This window comes from Pipistrellus kuhlii, unplaced genomic scaffold, assembly GCF_014108245.1.
Source record: "Pipistrellus kuhlii isolate mPipKuh1 unplaced genomic scaffold, mPipKuh1.p scaffold_m20_p_40, whole genome shotgun sequence".
Classification (NCBI taxonomy): Eukaryota; Metazoa; Chordata; class Mammalia; order Chiroptera; family Vespertilionidae; genus Pipistrellus; species Pipistrellus kuhlii.
Genome location: NW_023425541.1, coordinates 1,823,904 through 1,843,168, shown reverse-complemented (window position 1 = coordinate 1,843,168; position 19,265 = coordinate 1,823,904).

Genomic DNA, 19,265 nt, shown 5'->3' with positions numbered 1-19,265 from the left:
GTCAGTAGAACTGCCCTGTCACTGTGTTTGCTGGCTCATGCTGAGAAAAGTGTTATACTTTTTGGGACCTTTGCTTTTCTCATTGTATTATAAAATGAATAGTGTGAACTTTAACAGCTGAAACTTTGTCTTTTATCTATTTTATTACTGGCTGTGCTGACTTGGTTACAAACACAGTTCAAAGAGGCTGCCCCTTGTTCCCCCAAAATGAAAAGGAAACAAATAACAGTCATCTTCTGGTAGTAGGGCTCAGGAGTCTTACTGGACTCAGTTTACCATGTTCTTTCTACCCGGTTTTTAGCAGCTTAATGGAGGAACTGAGTTGTACCATTGCCCTCAGAAGACTACAATTGCTTTTGATCTGGTACCTCACATTGGTTCCCCAGAGGAAAAACACATGGCTTCATATGCAGTAGAAATGTTGAAATGGATAATCCACTGAGGGATGTACATGGTTATTTTTATTTATTGTTGAAATATTCACATGTTTCCTTGTTTGTTTGTTTGTTTGTTTTTCCCATTGACCACCTGTACCCTGCACCCACCCCTCTCTGACCTTCACCACTCATTTGTTTATGTCCATATAAGCATATGAGTTACCCTACTAATCACTCCCCACCCCATCTCCTATCCCCCTCTTCCCTCTGAAATTCGCCACTCTGTTCCATGATCCTATGTCTCTGGATCAATTAATTTCATTTGTCTGTTTCTTTTGTTCATTAGATTCTACATATGAGTGAGATCAAATGATACTTGTCTTTCTCTGACTTATTTTGCTTAACATAATACTCCCCAGGTCCATCCATGCTGTTGCAAATGATAAGAGTTCTTTCTGTTTTTTTACAACTGTATAGTATTTCATTGTGTAAATGTACAATCATTTTTTTAAAATATATTTTATTGATTTTTTACAGAGAGGAAGGGAGAGGGAGAGAGAGTTAGAAACATCCTGCCCACAACCAACCTACATGCCCTTGACAGGAATCGAACCTGGGACCCTTGAGTCTGCAGGCCCACACTCTTATCCACTGAGCCAAAGTTGTACCATCATTTTTAATCAACTCATCTGCTGATGGACACTTGGGCTGTTTCCAGATCTTTACAATCTCAGCTATTGTAAGTTGAGCTGCTATGAACATAGGGGTGTGTATATTATTTCTGATTGGTGCTTCTGGTTTCTTAGGATATATTCTTGGAAGTGGGATTACTGGTTCAAATAGGAGTGCCATTATTAATTTTTTTAAGGAAACTCCATATTGTTTTCCATAGTGGCTGCACCAGACTCCATTCTCACCAGCAGTATACTAGGGTTCCCTTTTTTCCACATCCTCATCAACATTTGCCTTTTGTTGATTTCTTAATGAAAATCATTCTAACAGGTGTGAGGTAATACCTCTTTCTTCTTTCAATTTGCAACTCTCAGATGATCAGTGACTTTGAGCATTTTTTCATATATCTTTTGGCCTTCTGTATGTCTACGTTGGAGGAGTGTCTATTTAGGTCCTTTGCCCATTTTTTAAATTAGATTGTTTGTCTTCCTTTTATTAACATGTATGAGTTCTTTATGTATTTTGGAAATTAATACTTTATAGGCTGTATCATTTGTAAATATGTTCTCCCATGCAGTGGGCTCTTTTTTTATTTTTTATTTTGTTGATGGTTTCTTTTGCTGTGCAGAAGCATTTTATTTTCATGTAGTCTCATTTGTTTATTTTCTCCATTGTTTCTTTTGGCCTAGGACTGTGGTCAGCAAACTGCGGCTAGCAAGCCACATGTGGCTCTTTGACCCCTTGAGTGTGACTCTTCCACAAAATACCATGGCCTGAGCAAGTCTATTTTGAAGAAGTGGCGTTAGAAGAAGTTTACGTTTAAAAAATTTGGCTCTCAAAAGAAATTTCAAACATTATACTGTTGATATTTGGCTCTTTTAACTAATGAGTTTGCCGACCAGTGGCCTAGGAATTGTATACATAAACATATTGCTACAAGAGATGTCTGAGATTTAACTGCTTATGTTTTCTTCAAGGATTTTTATGGTTCCCTGACTTACATTAACTCTTTTATCCATTTTGACTTTATTCTTGTGTATGGTGTAAGTTGATGGTCTAGTTTCATTATTTTGGATGTACCTATCCAATTTTCCCAACACCATTTATTGAAGAAATTGTCTTTACTCCATGTATGCTCCTATCTCCTTTGTCAAATATTAATTGAGCATAATGGCTTGGGTTGATTTCTACGTTCTCTGTTCTGTTCCATTGAACTGTATGCCTGTTCTTGTGCCAGTACCATGCTATTTTGAGTAACATGCCTTTGTAGTATAACTTCATATTTAGTATTGCAATTCCTTCAAATTTGTTCTTTTTCAAGATTATTGCATCTATTTGAAGTCTTTTTTGGTTCCATATAAAATTGTGTAGTATTTGTTCTAGATCTATGAAATATGCCATTGGTATTTTAATAGCGATTGTATTGAATCTATAGATTGCTTTGGGTAATATGAACATTGTAATGATGTTAATTCTACCAATCCATAAACAAGTTATATACTTCCACTTGTTTATATCTTCCTCCAACTCTTTCTTCAACATCCTATAGTTTTCTGAGTATAGGTATTTTACCTCTCTGGTTGTAGGGAGAAGTTATAGAGTTAAGCCTCTGACTGACCTGTTGGCAAAGCCACAAACAAGTCCCAGCTTAGAGGGCACAGCCCTCTTAGCATAATTAGATTTGATCTTGTGAAGCTCCCTAGATCTTTCCTTGGTAGCTAATGGGCTGTGGGAGGTACAGAAAGTGCTGCCAAAACAAGTGAAACTTACAAGAATATTGTAAATTACCTTGTTTACCTCTGACTATAAAATAAAGGATCAGCTTGCAGTCTGGATCTTGCAGTCAGGCACAGAAGATCCACCTACCTAACTGCCCCTAACTGCCCTCCCAAGCTGGCAAGGGAGGGCAGTTAGGGGCAGTTAGACCCAGCATATTCTCTGTCTGTCCTTTCCTAATCCTTCGCTGGCGCCCCTCAGGCTTGGCGAAACCTTGGCTGTGCTGGCTCGGCAAACCTGGTTAAGTTTATTCCTAAGTATCTTTTTTTTTTTTCTTGCAAAGTTAAATGGGATTGTTTTTGTTTGTTTCTCTTTCTGAGTATTCATTATTTGTCTATAAAAATGCTATTGATTTCTGGGTATTAATTTTGTATATTATTAAGTTGCCAAATTCATTTATTAAATCTAATAATTTTTTTGACAGAGCCTTTAGGATTTTCTATGTACAATATTATGTCATCTGCGAATGATGACAGTTTTACTTCATCCTTTCCAATTTGGGTGCCTTCTATTTTTCTTCTTATCTAATCACTATGAGTAGGAATTCCAGTACTATCTATACTAATAAAAGGATAACATGCTACTGTGTTTCCCCGAAAATAAGACATCCTCCGAAAATAAGACCTACTTACAGGTTTCCTTCTGAGTGAAATATAAGGCATCCCCCTAAAATAAGCCCACACCCAGGCTAAACTTGAGAGATTTGGTCCACTGATTCTGAAAGAAATGGAGTCACAAGAAATTCACCAGGAAATTCAGGAATTGGATTGTTATGATGATGTTCCAGAAGATGATGGCATGATTGTCATTGAATAAATTAGTAAATTCTTGATACTGTAGGATTCACAGTTTGTCTGGTTTGTGTTGACAACTACTGTACTACCGTACCGTATACAGGTAATAAATTTTCCTTTATTTTCACTTAACAATAAGTGTGTACTGTATTCTTCTTCATGGAAAAATAAGACACCCCTGAAAATAAGACCTAGCGCATCTTTGGGAGCAAAAATTAATATGACACTGTCTTATTTTCAGGGAAACAGGGTAATTAGGCCAGATTGACCAGCCATCTTCCAGATGTCCAACTTCTTTCCAGACAAAGTCATGGTGATAGGGGCCAAGGCAATTAGGGGCAATCAGGCCAGTAGGGGAGGGCATTAGGGGGCGAAATCAGACTGGCAGGGGAGGGCAGTTGGGGGCAACCAAGCTGGCAAGGGAGGGCAGTTAGGGGCAATCAGGCAGGCAGAGGGGTTAGAGGCAATCAGGCAGGCAGGCAGGTGAGTGGTTAGGAGCCAGTTGTCCCAGATTGGAGAGGGTACAGGCTGGGCTGAGGAACTCCCCTCCATGCATAAATTTTGTGCACCGGGGCTCTAGTATTAAATAAGAGTGGTTAAAGTGGACATTTCTGTCTTAATCTTGTTCTTAGGAGAAATGGGTTTTAAATTTTACCACTGAGCATGAGATTGGCTATAGGTTTGTCATATATGTCCTTTATTATGTTGAGGCATGATCCCTCTATTCCCACTTTGCTGAGTGTTTTTATTTAAAAAAAAAAAAGAGGTTGTTGCATTTTGTCAAATGTTTTTTCTGCATCAATTGACATGATCATATGATTTTTGTCTTCCAGTCTGTTTATGCGATATGTCACATTTATTGATTTGCTAATATTGTACTACTAGCCTTGTATTCCTGAATAAATCCCACTTGATCATGGTGTATGATCTTTTAAATGTATCTGTGGATTCAATTTGCTACTATTTTGTTGAGGATTTTTTAGCATATATTTCATTAGAGATATTGGCCTGCAATTATCTTTCTTTGTAGTGTCTTTATCTCGTTTTGGAATTAGGGTAATGCTGGCATCATAAGCAGATCTTGTAAGTGTTCCTTCCTCTTGAATTCTTTGGAACAGTTTGGGGAGGATGGGTATCAGTTCTTCTTTGAATGTTTGGTTAAACAATTCTGTGAAGCCGTCCAGACTAACGCTTGTGTTTGCTGGGTGTTTTTTTTTTTTATTATTATTATTACTGATTTTATTCCATCAGTAATTATTGACCTATGCAGGCTTTCTGGTTTTTCCTGATTGAGATTTGGAATATGTTTATTTCATCCACATTGTCCAGTTTGTTTGAATATTGTCATTAATAGTTGTTTTTTTGTTTGTTTATTTGTTTTTTACAATCCCTTGCCTATCTGTGGGGTCAGATGTTACATCATCTCTTTCATTTCTGATATTGTTTGTTTGGGTCCTCTATCTTCATTTGATCTGGAGTCTAGCTAGAAGTGCATCAATCTTGTTTCTCTTTTCAAAGAAATATCTCTTGGTTTTATTGATTTTTGTATTGCTCTTTCTCCTCCTCCTCCTTCTTTTTTGTCTCTATGTCATATATTTCTGTTCTGATCTTTATTATTTCCTTCCTTCTTATTCTGGGCTTTTATTGTTATACTCTTTCTAATTCTTTAAGTTGTAGGGGTACCTAGCTTATTAAAAGTTTTTGTTTGTTTGTTTGTTTTTTGAAATAGGCCTGTAATGCTATAAACTTCTCCATCAGAACTACTTTCACTGTGTCCCATAGATATTGGGTTGTTGTGTGTTCGTTTTCATGTGTTCCCAGGATATTTTTTATTTCTTCCTTGATATATTTAGTAACTCATTCATTGTTTAATAACATGCTATTTACTAGTAGCCCCTATGAGTTTCAATGTTTTTGAGATTTTTATTACAGTTGATTTCTAATTTCATGAAATTTTTATCCAAGAAGATGTTTGATATGTTCTCAATCTTCTTGAAATTGAAGACACGTAGTCTGTGTCCTAACATGTGGTCTATCTTTGAAAATGTCCCATGTGGAATAATGACAGCAGAGTAAGTGGAAGCTATACTGACACTATCCCAGGACACATATGTAAATAAAACTAAAATACAGAGAAAACACTCTGAAAAATCAAATGAGGATGAACTGGAGAGAACCCTGAGAACCAAAGACAGAAAGTGGATACTGCATAGGGACTGGTCAGAAGTACAGAGATGCAGAGGAGTGGTTGGGCTCCCACAGACAGCAGATGAAATCCTAGAGGGATATCTCAGCTATTGGGGATTCCCACTGAGAACTTAGGTCTAAACTCCAAGTTTGGATACCCACCCCAGAGCATCAGAACTGAGAAAGAAGCCCGCATAACATCTGCTGTGAAAAGGAGGAGGGTTGCTGTATGCCAGAGAGAAATGGTTTTAATGCAGGCATCCTCTTAAAGGGCCAATGCATAAAATTTTATGTGCAGCCTCTCACCTTGAGCTCTGGAAGAGGGAGGGCAGAGTGGACTAGAGTTGTGTTAGGAGGGTCAAAGGTTGGGGGAGAAGGGGACTGCCACCCCGGTTTCCTGTGCACAGTCATTCCCTCAAGCAGCAGAGGACATTTTTATCCAAAGGACCTTTGCTTTCCAGGTGGTTTTGGACTGGGGAGGGGGCGAGTGGGAAGGCTGTTGCTACACCCTGTTGGAAGAACTCTCAGCCCAAACCTATGGTCAATTGAATGAGACCAATCAAGGCTGACAACAATGAGAGTGCAGGCAGATGTGCGTCTTTGGAGGTGTTGAGCCTTTGTCTGATCTCCTTCTGGGACCAGGGCTACGAAAAGTAGAGCCTGGTGCACAGCTTGGTCCTGTCCAAAGGAACACAGCCCCAGCAGAGGGAGCCACAATCTGTGGATTTGTGATATTTTCAAATAGAGTACTCGGGGACAGTCAGAAACAGTGTCTGACATTATACTGCACTAGAGATTAGGAGTGGTGGCAGATCTACCTAATACACAGACACAAAGCTAAACAGGCAGCCAAAATGGGAAGACAAAAAAAAAATACCCACAAATGAAAGAACAAGAGAATACTCCAGAATAAGAGCTAAATGAAATGGAGATAATAAATTTATCTGATTTAGACTTTAGGATAATAACTACAAAGATGCTCAGCAGCATGAGAAAAAGCATAACTATGAAAAAAGACCAGTCCAAAAAAAATGACATAGCTTTAATAAAGAACACACTGGAAGGAATACATAGCACATTAGGAAAAGCTGAGGATTGGATCAGTGAATTAGAAGACAGGATGGGGGAAAAACAAAAACAAAACAACAACAAAAAAACAAAAACAAAACACTCAATCAGAGAACCAAAAAGAAGGGGGAAAAATTAAAAACAGAAGGACAGTGTAAGTGAGCTATGGGACAAAATGAAATATAACAATCTGAGGAGAAACCAAGATGGTAGCAAAGATAAACACCTGAACTTGCTGCTTTGCACAACCACACTAAAACTACAACTAAAAGACAAAACAGACACCATTCAGAACCACGGGAAGGCTGGCTAAGTGGAAATTCTACAACTAGAAAGGAAGAGAAAAGCACACTGAGCCTCAAAGTAACTGTGAAAGTAAAGTGCAGAGGTATGGAGGTGCATGCATGGAGAGGGCTGGCAACTGAGTATGTGACTGTCTTTTTCAGGTAGGAGGGAGACACAAGCTCCCAACTGCTCTGAACTTCAGTTCTGGGTGAGACTCTCAGGACCCAGACTCATACAGGGAGAAACTGGACTGTCTGGCAGTGGGCAAAACTTGAGGGTGGATTTCTCTCAGAGGTCCTTGCAGCAATTACCAAGGGACACTGAGTCTCAGGGGCATCTTATGGCAGGGCTGACAGGAAGCCATTGATGTTTGCTCTGTCCTGAGACTCCTCCCAATCCAAGCTGTGTTCAGAGGCTTTTGCATATAAATGGCCTGGTCCTTTGAAATTTAAACTTACCTAACAAACTGCAGCTGAGTCAGAGAGTCCCAGAACATCCAAAAGAAATCCCAAGGCCCCACAGCAGCTTGCATTGCTTCACAGCTGGGCCTCATCTGGGCACCTCCAAAACCCAAACATAGAAGAGGAATCTGCAGATCTCTCCATATCTTCTGCTTGGTGGCCTCAGGACAAGGCTACATTATCACCTCCTTGGAGATCCAAGAGCCAGTGTACCCAGTGGTCAGAGTAGGACCATCCAGATTACAACTCCTCGGATCCATAAGGGACACACTCAAGGGGCAGACCCAGTGAGCACCAAAGCCCCACTGAAGCAAGTCTTGCCTCATAAGGGTGTCTCCAGCACAGAAGTTCTCCCATCATAGACACAGTTGATCCTTACAGCCAATTGGCCTGGAGGTCAATTCCCTCCAGTGGTACAAAAAACAATCAAGGCTTAACTACAACAAGACTGTGCACACAGCCCACAAAGGGGTGCACCAAAAGTGTACTCCTCAGGTAACTAGGGAGGCTGAACCACTGGGCCCTATAGAACATCTAGCACACAAAGACACACTATCAACTCAGGGAAGCAGCCACAATGTGGATACAAAGAAATAGATCACAAAAGAAAGAAATAGAGGGAAGCAAACTTCTGGTTATAGAGTTCACAACCATGATTATAAAGTTTTTCAAGAATTTTCTAGAAAAGGCTGATAAATTTAGTGAGTCCCTTGAGGATATGAAAAAGGACCAAATAGAAATTAAGCATACACTGACTAAAATAAGGAATAATATACAGAGATCCAACAGCAGACTAGAGGAATGTGAGAATCAAGTCAAATATTTGAAATAAGAAGAAGCAAAAAACCCCAATTGGAAAAGTAAGAAGAAAAAAGAATCCAAAAAGTGGAAGATAGTGTAAGGAGACTCTAGGACAAATTCAAGTGTACCAACATCAGAATTATGAGAGTGCCTGAAGAAGAGAGAGCAAGATACTAAAAACCTATTTGAAGAAATAATGATAGAAAACTTTCCCTACCTGGTGAAAGAAATAGACTTACAAGTCCAGGAAGTGAACAGAAACCCAAACAAAAGGAATCCAAAGGGGACCACACCAAGATATATCATAATTAAAATGCCAAGAGCAAAAGACAGAGAGAGAATCTTAAAAGCAGAAAGAGAAAAAAAGTTAATTGCCTACAAGGGAGCATCCAAAATATTGTCAGCTGATTTCTCAACAGAAACTATGCAGGCCAGTAGGGAGTGGCAAGAAATATTCAAAGTGATGAATAGCAAGAATCCACAACCAAGATTACTCTACCCAGCAAAGCTGTCATTCAGAATTGAATGTCAGATAAAGAGCTTTACAGATAAGAAAAAGCTAAAGGAGCTCATCACCACACCAAACCAGTATTATATGAAATGCTTAAAGGTATTCTTTAAGAAGAGGAAGAAGAAAAAGGTAAAGATAAAAATTATGAACAACAAATACATATCTATCAACAAGTGACTCTAAATATCAAGTGAATAAAAATTCTGAAGAACAGAATAAACTGGTGAATATAATAGAATCAAGGGCATAGAACTGGATTGGACTGACAATCCTCAGGGGGAAAGGAGTGTGGGGGGTGCAGGAAGAGACTGGACAAAAATAATACACCTATGGATGAGGACAGTGAGGCGGGGGGTAAGGGCATAGGGTAGGGTGTGTGAGAACCAGGTGGAGGGGAGCTTGAAAGGAAAAAAGAGGAGCAACTGTAATAATCTGACAATAAAGATTTTAAAATAAATGAATAAAGAAATAATTCCCCAAAAAGAAATATAACTCTCTCTCTCTCTCTCTCTCTCTCTCTCTCTCTCTCTCTATATATATATATATATATATATATATATATATATATATATATATATATGTAATATGCTAATCAGTCCTAATGGTGTCCCAGTCACAGCTGGTCAACGAGGTGGGTGTGACTCTGGGGCCTTGGGGTGGTACTCTGCCAATCCCCCTGTATGGACACTCTATCCCAGCCTCTGCACCCCCAGGGGGACTTGGAAGCTGACAGGACCTGGAGAAGACCCAGCCTCAGGGGTAGCTGCAGCCCACACCTCCAGCTCCCAATCTCTCCCCCCTGCCACCCTTGCAAGTGGTGCCCACAACAATAGCATGCCAGTGATGACCCATCAGCACCCTGATGCACCTGGGGCCCATGGACCTCCACTGCCAGGCCCCTTCCATTGCAGGTGGGCACACCTCTCCTCCCTACAACTCCAGACCAGGATGGAGGCAGGCCTGAGCAGCCCCCCAGGGTCAGACCCCACCCTTCCCCCCAAAGTGCACGGAACCTTGCTGGGGGCCTTGGCTAAAACCATTCCCCTGTTTACAAGAAACCCACCTCTGAAAAAAAGATGTACAGAGACTGAGGGTGAAGGGATGTAAAAGTTTTTCCAGGCGAATGGAAATAAAAAAAATATGGAGTAGCAATATTTATATCTGACAAATTAGATATCAAAGTGAAGGACATGGCAAGAGATAATGAAGGCCACTTCATAATACTAAAGGGAGCAATCCAACAAGAAGTTATAACTGGTAAAAATATACACACTCAATAGAGGAGCACCAAAATACATACAAAAACTCACGGAGGATATCAAGGGAGACATTGACACAATACACACATAGTAGGAGACTTTAATACCCCACTATCACCATTGGACAAATACTCTAAACAAAATATTAGCAAAGAAGCATCAATCCTAAGTGACTTACTAGACCAGTTGGAATTGACATCTTCAGAACATTTCACCCCAAAGCCACAGAATATACATTCTTCTCAAGTGCACATGGGTCATTTTCAAAGATAGACCACATGTGGGACATAGGCAGACTCTCTTTAAATTTCATGAAGATGGAAATCATATCAAGCATCTTCAGTGGCATAAAACTGGAAATCAACTACAATAAAAACAATCCAAAAATATCAAACATATGTAGACTAAACAGCATGCTATTAAACAATGACTAGGTTACCAGAAAGATCAAGAAAGTAATAAATAAAAAAAAACATCATGGCAACAAATGACATTGAAAACAAAACAATCCAAAATCTAGGGGACACAGCAAAAGCAGTCTTGAGAGGGAAGTTCATAGCTCTATAAGCCTACTGCAAAAAACAAGAAACAATGGTAATAAACTACCAAACCCTACAACTCAAAGAGTTAGGAAGAGAGCAATAAGAAAAGCCCAGTGTAAGCAGAAGGAAGTAAATATTAAAGATCAAAGCGGAGATAAATGACATAGAGACCAAAGAAACAATATAAAAGATCAACAAAACCAAGAGCTGGTTCTTTGAAAGGATAAACAAGATTGATGCACCTGTAGCCAGGCTCACCAAGAAGCAAAGAGGACCCAAATAAAGAAAATCAGAAATGGAAGAGGTGAAATAACAACAGACCCTGTGGAAATACAAAGGATTTTGAAAAAATATGAACAACTCTATTCAAACCAACTGGACAATCTTGAGGAAATGGACATATTCCTAGAAAAATATAACCTTCCAAAACTAAATCAGGAAAGAACCCAAGATGGCAGCATAGGTAAACATCTAAACTGCAGCCTCACACAAGAATTTCAAAAATACAACTAAAAGATAAAACGGACATCATTCAGAACCACAGGAAAGCTGACTGACAGGAAATTCTACAAGGACAATCAGAGGAACTGTAAAAATCTGAGGTACAAAGACACGAGCATGTGTATAAATGTGTAGGGAGGGCAGAGCTAGACAGGATAGGGCAACTGAATGCCTGGCATGTGTTCTCTAGTGGGAAGGAGTTAAAAGCTCTGGACTGCCCTGAACCCTAGTTCTTACTGCACTGAACACCAGTTCTGGGCGAGACCCTAGGAACCCAAGCTCACACAGGGAGAATCTGGGCTGTCAGGCAGAAACTCAGGGTAGTGGCGAAAGGCAGAACTCCAGAGGCATGCACATGAATGCACGCAGAGAGGACTGTTGACTATGCCGCTGGATTGCCCTAATGGGAAGGAGACAAAAGTTCCAGACTGTGCTGAACCCCAGTTCCAAGCAAGAATCTGGAAATCCAGATTCATTGATATAGAGACTACACTGTCTGGCAGCAGGCGAAACTCGAGGGCACCTATCTCTCAAAGGTGCTTGCAATGATAGAGTGGGGTTGACAGGAAGCCAAGGCTGTTGGCTCTACCCTGAAACTCCGCCCCATCCAAGCTGACCATAGTGGCTTTTGTAATTTTGCAAGTCTAGTTGAATAAGGCTGTCTTCCGGCATAAACACAGCTGATCCTCACAGCCAATTGGCCTGGAGGTCAACTCCTCCCACTGATATCAACAATAATCAAGACTTAACTACAACAAAGCTGTACACACAGTCCACAAAGAGGTGAACCAAGAGTGTCCACCTCAGGTAACTGGAGAGGCCAAGCCACTGGCCCATGTAGGACACCTAGCACACAAAGATACCCTACCAACTCAGGGAAGCAGTGAAAATGCAGAGACAAAAAAACAGATCACAAATGAAAAAATGGAGGAAAACAAACAACTGGATATAGAGTTGAAAATCATGGTTATGAGGTTTTTCAATAGTTTCCTAGAAAAGGCCAATAAATTTAGGGAGACCCTTGAGGATATCAGAGAGCCTTGAGGATATGGAAAAGGACCAACTAGAAATTAAACATACACTGACTGAGATAAAAAATATTATACAGACACCCAACAGCAAACTAGAGGAACACAAGAATCAAGTCAAAGATTTGAAATACAAAGAAGCAAAAATCACTCAACTGGAAAAGCTAAAAAAGAATCCAAAAATTTAAAGATAGTGTAAGAAGCCTCTGGGACAACTTCAAGTGTACCAACATCAGAATTATGGGGGTGCCAGAAGATGAGAGAGAGCAAGATACTGAAAACCTATTTGAAGAAATAATGACTGAAAACTTTCCTCACCTGGTGAAAGAAATAGACTTACAAGTCCAGGAAGTGAACAGAACCCCAAACAAAAGAAATCCAAAGAGGATCATACCAAAACACGTCATAATTAAAATGCCAAGAGCAAAAAGACAAAGAGAGAATATTAAAAGCAGCAAGAGAAAAACACTTAATTACCTACAACAGAGCACCCATAGAAGTCACCTGACTTCTCAACAGAAACTATGCAGGCCAGAGGGGAGTGGCAAGAAATAGTCAATGTGATGATTAGCAAGAACCTACAACCAAGATTACTCTACCCAGCAAAACTATCATTCAGAATTGAAGGTCAGATAAAGAGCTTTACAGATGAGAAAAAGATAAAGGAGTTCATCAACACCAAACCAGTATTATATGAAATCCTGAAAGGTATTCTTTAAGAGGAAGAAGAAGAAAAAGGTAAAGATAAAAATTATGAACAACAAATGCATATCTATCAACAAGTGAATCTAAAAATCAAGTGAATAAAAAATCTGAGGAACAGAATAAACTGGTGAATATAATTGAATCAGGGACGTAGAAAGAGAGTGGACTGACAAATCTCAGGGGGAAAAGGGTGTGGGAGGTGAGGGAACTGACTGGACAAAAATTGTACATCTATGGATGAGGACAGTTGGGGGAAAGGTAAAGGAAGAGGGTAGTATGGGAACCAGATGGAGAGGAGCTATGGGGGGGAAAAGAGCAACAACTGTAATAATATGAGCAATAAAGATTTCTTTAAAAAACACTAAATCAGGAAGAATATAAACAGCACAATAGGCCAGAAACTATGGAAGAAATTGAAGCAATCATAAAAAAGCTTCTGGCAAACAAAAGCCCAGGGCCAGATGGCTTCACAAAGGAGTTTTAACAAACATTAAAGAAAGAATTAAACTGATCCTCCTCCGACTATTCAAAAAAATTTAAGAGGCAGAACACTTCCAAGCTCCTTCTATGAAGCCAGCATAAAGACAACACAATGAAAGAGAATTACAGGCCAATATCCCTCATGAACATAGATGCCAACATCCTCAACAAAATTCTAGCAAATTGGTTCCAGCAGAACATCAGAAAGATCATACACCATGACCAATTAGGATTTATCCCATGAATGCAAGGATGGTACAATATTTGCAAATCAACAAACGTGATACATCACATAAACAATTTGAAAGATAAAAATCACATAGTCATATCAATTGATGCAGAAAAAGCATTTGACAAAATCCAACACCGTTTTTTGATTAAAAACTTTCAACAAGGTGGGAATAGAAGGATCATACCTAAACATAATAAAAGCTGTATATGATAAACCCACAGATATTGTTCTTTCTCAGGACAGCTGTGGCTATTTGGGGTCTTTTTAATTCCAGATGAAGTTTTGTAGAGTGTGTTCTAAATCTTTGAAATATTCCACTGGTATTTTAATAGGTATTGCATTGAATCTATATATTGCTTTAGGTAGTGTGAATATTTTAATGTTGATTCTACCAATCCATGAACACGGTATATTCTTCCATTTGTATATGTTTTCCTCTATCTCTTTTTTCAATGTCTTGTAGTTTTCTGAGTACAGGTCTTTTACATCCTTAGTTAATTTTATTTCTAGGTATCTTAATTTTTTTGGTGCAATGGTAAATGGGATTTTTTTTTTCATTTATCTTTCTGTGAGTTCATTATTGGGGTATAAAAATGCCATAGATTTCTGGGTGTTAATTATGTATCATTCTTCATTGCCAAATTCATTTATTAGATCTAGTAATTTTTTGGTGGAGTCTTTGGTGTTTTCTCTATATAGTATCATGTCATCTGCGAATAAAGACAGTTTTACTTCTTTTCCAATTTGGATACCTTTTATTTCTTCTTCTTGTCTGATTGCTATGGCTAATACTTCAAGTACTATATCAAACAAGAGTGGTTAAAGTGGGCATCCTTGTCTTGTTCCTGTTCTTGGGGGGAAATGAGTTTAGTTATTGCCCATTGAGTATGATGTTGGATGTAGGTTTCTCATAAAGGGTTTTTATTATGTTGAGGTATGATCCCTCTATTCCCATTTTGCTGAAAGTTTTTTTTAATATATTTTATTGATTTTTTACAGAGAGGAGGAGAGAGGGATAGAGAGTTAGAAACATCGATGAGAGAGAATCATTGATCAGCTGCCTCTTGCACACCCACTACTGGGGATGTGCCTGCAACCAAAGTGCATGCCCTTGACCGGAATTGAACCTGGGACATTTCAGTCCTCAGGCTGATGCTCTATCCCACATGTGTCAAACACAAGGCCCGAGGGCCAAATCCGTCCCGCCAGGCCTTGCAATGTGGCCCGCACCGCGCTGTCATCACTGCACTCTGCTGCGTTTCCATCACAATGACAGTTTATGACTGTTCAGTAAACCATTCGGCCCGCGATTTAGGCTGGATTTTAGATTTTGGCCCCTTCTCTGATTGAGTTCGACACCCCTACATCCACTGAGCTAAACCAGTTTCAGCTGCTGAGAGCTTTTGATAAACAAATGGGTGTTGGTTTTTGTCAAATTTTTTGCTGCATCAATTGATATTATGTGATTTTTGTCTCTCAGTTTGTTTATGTGATGTATCACATTTACTGATTTGCTGATATTGTACCATCCTTGCATCCCTGGGATAAATCCCACTTTGTCATGGTGTTTGCTTTTTCTAATATACTGCTGAATCTGACTTACTAGAATTTTCTTGAGGATTTTAGCATCTATGTTCATCAAGGATATTGGCCTGTAGTTCTCTCTCTCTCTCTTTTTTTTTTTTTTTTGTATGTGTGTGTGTGTGTGGTGTCTTTATCTGGGTTTGTGACTAGGGTAATGTTGGCTTCATAGAAAAAGCTTGAAAGTGTTCCTTCCTCTTGAATTGTTTGGAAAGTCTGAGGAGGATAGGTTTTTGTTCTTCTTTGGATGCTTGGTAGAACTCCCCTGTAAAGTGGTTTGGACCAGGGCTCTAGTTTGCTGGAAGAGTTTTGGTTGCTGTTTCAATTTCTTCAGTAGTTATCAGCCTATTCAATTTTTATTTTATTCTTCTTGGTTGAGTTTTGGGAGCTTCTATCAATATTTTTCCAAGAATAGGTCCATTTCATCTGGTTGTCCATTTTGTTGACATAGAGTTGTTCTTAGTATTTTTTCATAATCATTTGTGTTAATTTTTTAAAATTATTTTTTCTAAATAGGCAAGCAAAGTGTTTTCTTTTTTTAAAATTTAATAAATCTTTATTGTTCAGATTATTACAATAGTTTCTCCCTTTCCCCTCTATAGCTCCCATCCACCTGGTTCCCATACCACCCTCTACCCTTACCTCTCTCCCCCCTCACACTGTCCTCATCCGTAGGTATACAATTTTTGTCCAGTCTCTTTCTGCACCCACCATACCCCTTTTCCCCTGAGAATTATCAGTCCACTCACTTTCTATGCGGCTGATTCTATTATATTCACAAATTTATTCTGTTCCTCAGATTTTTAATTCACTTGGTTTTTAGTTTCACTTGTTCATAGATATGTATTTGTTGTTCATAATTTTTATATTTACTTTTTCTTCTTCTTCTTAATACCTTTCTAATGGGGGAATAGGGACATATATGTAAAAAAATAAAAATTAATAAATTAATAAATAAAAATTTTATAAGGGGGAAAAAAAGAATACTCTTCAGCATTTTATATAATAATAATAGTTTGGTGATAATGAACTCCTTTAGCTTTTTCTTATCTGTGAAGCTCTTTGTCTGACCTTGCAATCTGAATGATAACTTTGGTGGGTAGTGTAATCTTGGTTGTAGGTCCTTGCTATTCATCATTTTGAATACTACTTGCCACTCCCTTCTGGCCTGAATATTTTCTGTTTTGAAATCAGCTGACAATCGTATGGGTGCACCCTTGTAGGTAATTAAGTGTTTTTCTCTTGCTGCTTTTAATATTCTCTCTTTGTCTTTTGCTCTTGGCATTTTAATTATGATGTGTGTTGGTGTGGTTCTCTTTGGATTCCTTTTGTTTGGGGTTCTGTGCATTTCCTGGACTTATAAGTTTATTTCTTTCACCAGGTGGGAAAAATTTTCAGTCATTATTCCTTCAAATAGGTTTTCAGTATTTTGCTCTCTCTCTTCTTCTGGCACCCCCATAATCCTGATGTTCATACACTTGAAGTTGTCCCAGAGCTTCTTACACTATCTTCAACTTTTTGGATTCTTTTTTTTTTTCTTTTTGTTTTCCAGTTGAGTGTTTATTGGTGTGTTGTTTTTTGTTTTTGTTTTTGTTTTTTTTGGGGGGTGTTATTATTATTATTATTTTTTTGTATTTCAAATCTTTGACTTGATTCTTGCATTTCTCTGGTTTGCTGTTGGGTCTCTGTATAATGTTTTTTATATGTTTAATTTCTTGTTGGTCCTTTTTCATATCCTTGAGGGTTTGGATGAATTTATTGGCCTTTCCTAGGAAATTCTTGAAAAACCTTATAACTGTGGTTTTGAATTCTGTATCCAGTCATTTTCCCCCCTTCATTTCTCTAGTTTGTGATCTGTTACTTTTTCTCCAAATTTTTGCTGCTTCCCAGAGTTGGTAGGGTAGCTTGTGTGTCAGATTTTTTTATATGGCCCAGTGGGTCAGCCTCCCCAGTCACCTGAGGTGAACACTCTTGGTGCACCCCTTTGTGGTCTGTGTGTACAACCCTGTTATAGTTAAGTCTTGATTGTTGTTGGTATCACTGGGAGGAATTGACCTCCAGGCCAATTGGTTATGTCTATCGGCTGTGTCTACACCAAGAGACCTGTGCTGGAGCCAGCCTTATAGGACCATACTTAAAAAATTACTAAAGCCTCTGTGCTCAGCTTGGATGGGGTGGAGTCTCAGGGCTGAGCAGATATTCTTGGCTTCCTGTCAGCCCTGTCCTTGTGCGTGCACGTCCAGATCTCTGCCTTCCTTGGCTCCCCTGAGTGTCCGCCTTCCCAGATTCCCACAGGCTTTCATGGAACTGGGGTTCAGTGCAGTCAGGATCTTCTGACTCCCTTCTGCTAGGGAGAGCTAGTGGAAACCTCAGCAATCAGTCTTCTCTTCATGCACTTGTATGCGTGCCTCCAAATCCCTGCCTGCAGCAGCTTTCCTGAGTCTCTGAGCTTGTTCCTTTCTTTCTACCTGACAGTTCAGACTCCTCCTGTATGAGCCTGCATCCACATGGTTTCACCCAGAACTGGGGTTCAGTGCAATCAGGGGCTACCTTCCCTCTCCTGCCAGAGAAAGCCAGCCAGGTACTCAGCTGCCCTTCTTCTCTGTACCTCAGTCCTTTGCAGCTCCTCTGAGTCTCAGTGTGCTTTTCTCTTTCCTTCTAGTTGTAGAATTTCCACTCAGCCAGCTTTCCTGTGGTTCTGGATGATGTCCATTCTTTCTTTTAGCTGTAGTTTTGAAATTGTTGTGTGAGGCAGCAGTTTAGGTGTTTACCTATGCTTCCATCTTGGTTTCTCCCATAATCATTTGTATTTTTGTGGCATCAGTTGTTACTTCACTTCTTTCATTTCTGATTTTGTTTATTTGGATCCTCTCTCTTTGCTTTTTGGTGAGCCTGGCTAGAGTTTTTTTTTTTATACTTTCAACGTAGCAGCTCTTGATTTTGTTGATCTTTTGTATTGTTTTTGGTCTCTATATTGTTTATCTCCACTCTAATCTTTAATATTTCCTTCCTTCTGCTTATGCTGAGCTTTTCTTGTTGCACTATTTCTAACACTTTTAGTTGTAGGGTTAGGTAGTTTATTACCATTGTTTCTTGTTTTTTGAGGTAGGCCTGTAGAGATAGGAACTTCCCTCTCAAGACTGCTTTTACTGCATCCCATAGATTTTGAATTATTGTGTTTTCATTGTCGTTTGTTGTCATGATGCTTTTTATTTCTTTTTTGATCTCTCTCGTAGCCCAGTCATTGTTTAATTGCATGCTATTTATTATCCAGGTGTTTGATTTTTTAAATTGTTTTTATTGTAATTGATTTCCAGTTTTATGCCACTGTGATCTGAGAAGATTCTTGATATTATTTCTATCTTCTTGAATTTGAAGCAACTTTATCCAAGTCCCAAGATACGGTCTATCTTTTAAAATTATTTATGGATGATAAAGAACATTATAAACTGAAGAACCAAAACATAGATATAGAGACAGTAAAGAAACAAGCAGACTGTCAAATTACAGCTGGGAGGTTGGGGAGATCTGGGGGAGATAATAGATCAACTGAAGGACATGTATACAGGCATATAAGTACAACCAATGGACACAAAACTCTGGGGAGGGAGGGTATGTATGGGAGGGGGGGCATTGGTATATGTACAAAAATAATAATTTAATTAAAAAAATAAAAAAATAAAATGACCCATGTGCACTTGAGAAGAATATATATTCTGTGGCTTTGGGGTGAAATGTTCTGAAGATGTCAGTTAATTCCATCTGATCTAGTGTACCATTTAGGATTGATGTTTATTTGCTGATTTTTTATTTATAGGATTTGTCTAGTAGTTTTAGTGGGGTATTAAAGTCCCCTACTATGACTGTATTGCTGTCAATCTCTGCCTTGATATTCTCTAGGAGTATTTTTTTTTAATATGTATATATTTAGTTGCTCCTCAATTGGGTGTGTATATTTTTACCAGAGTTATTTCTTGCTGTTGGAGTGCTCCCTTTAGTATTATA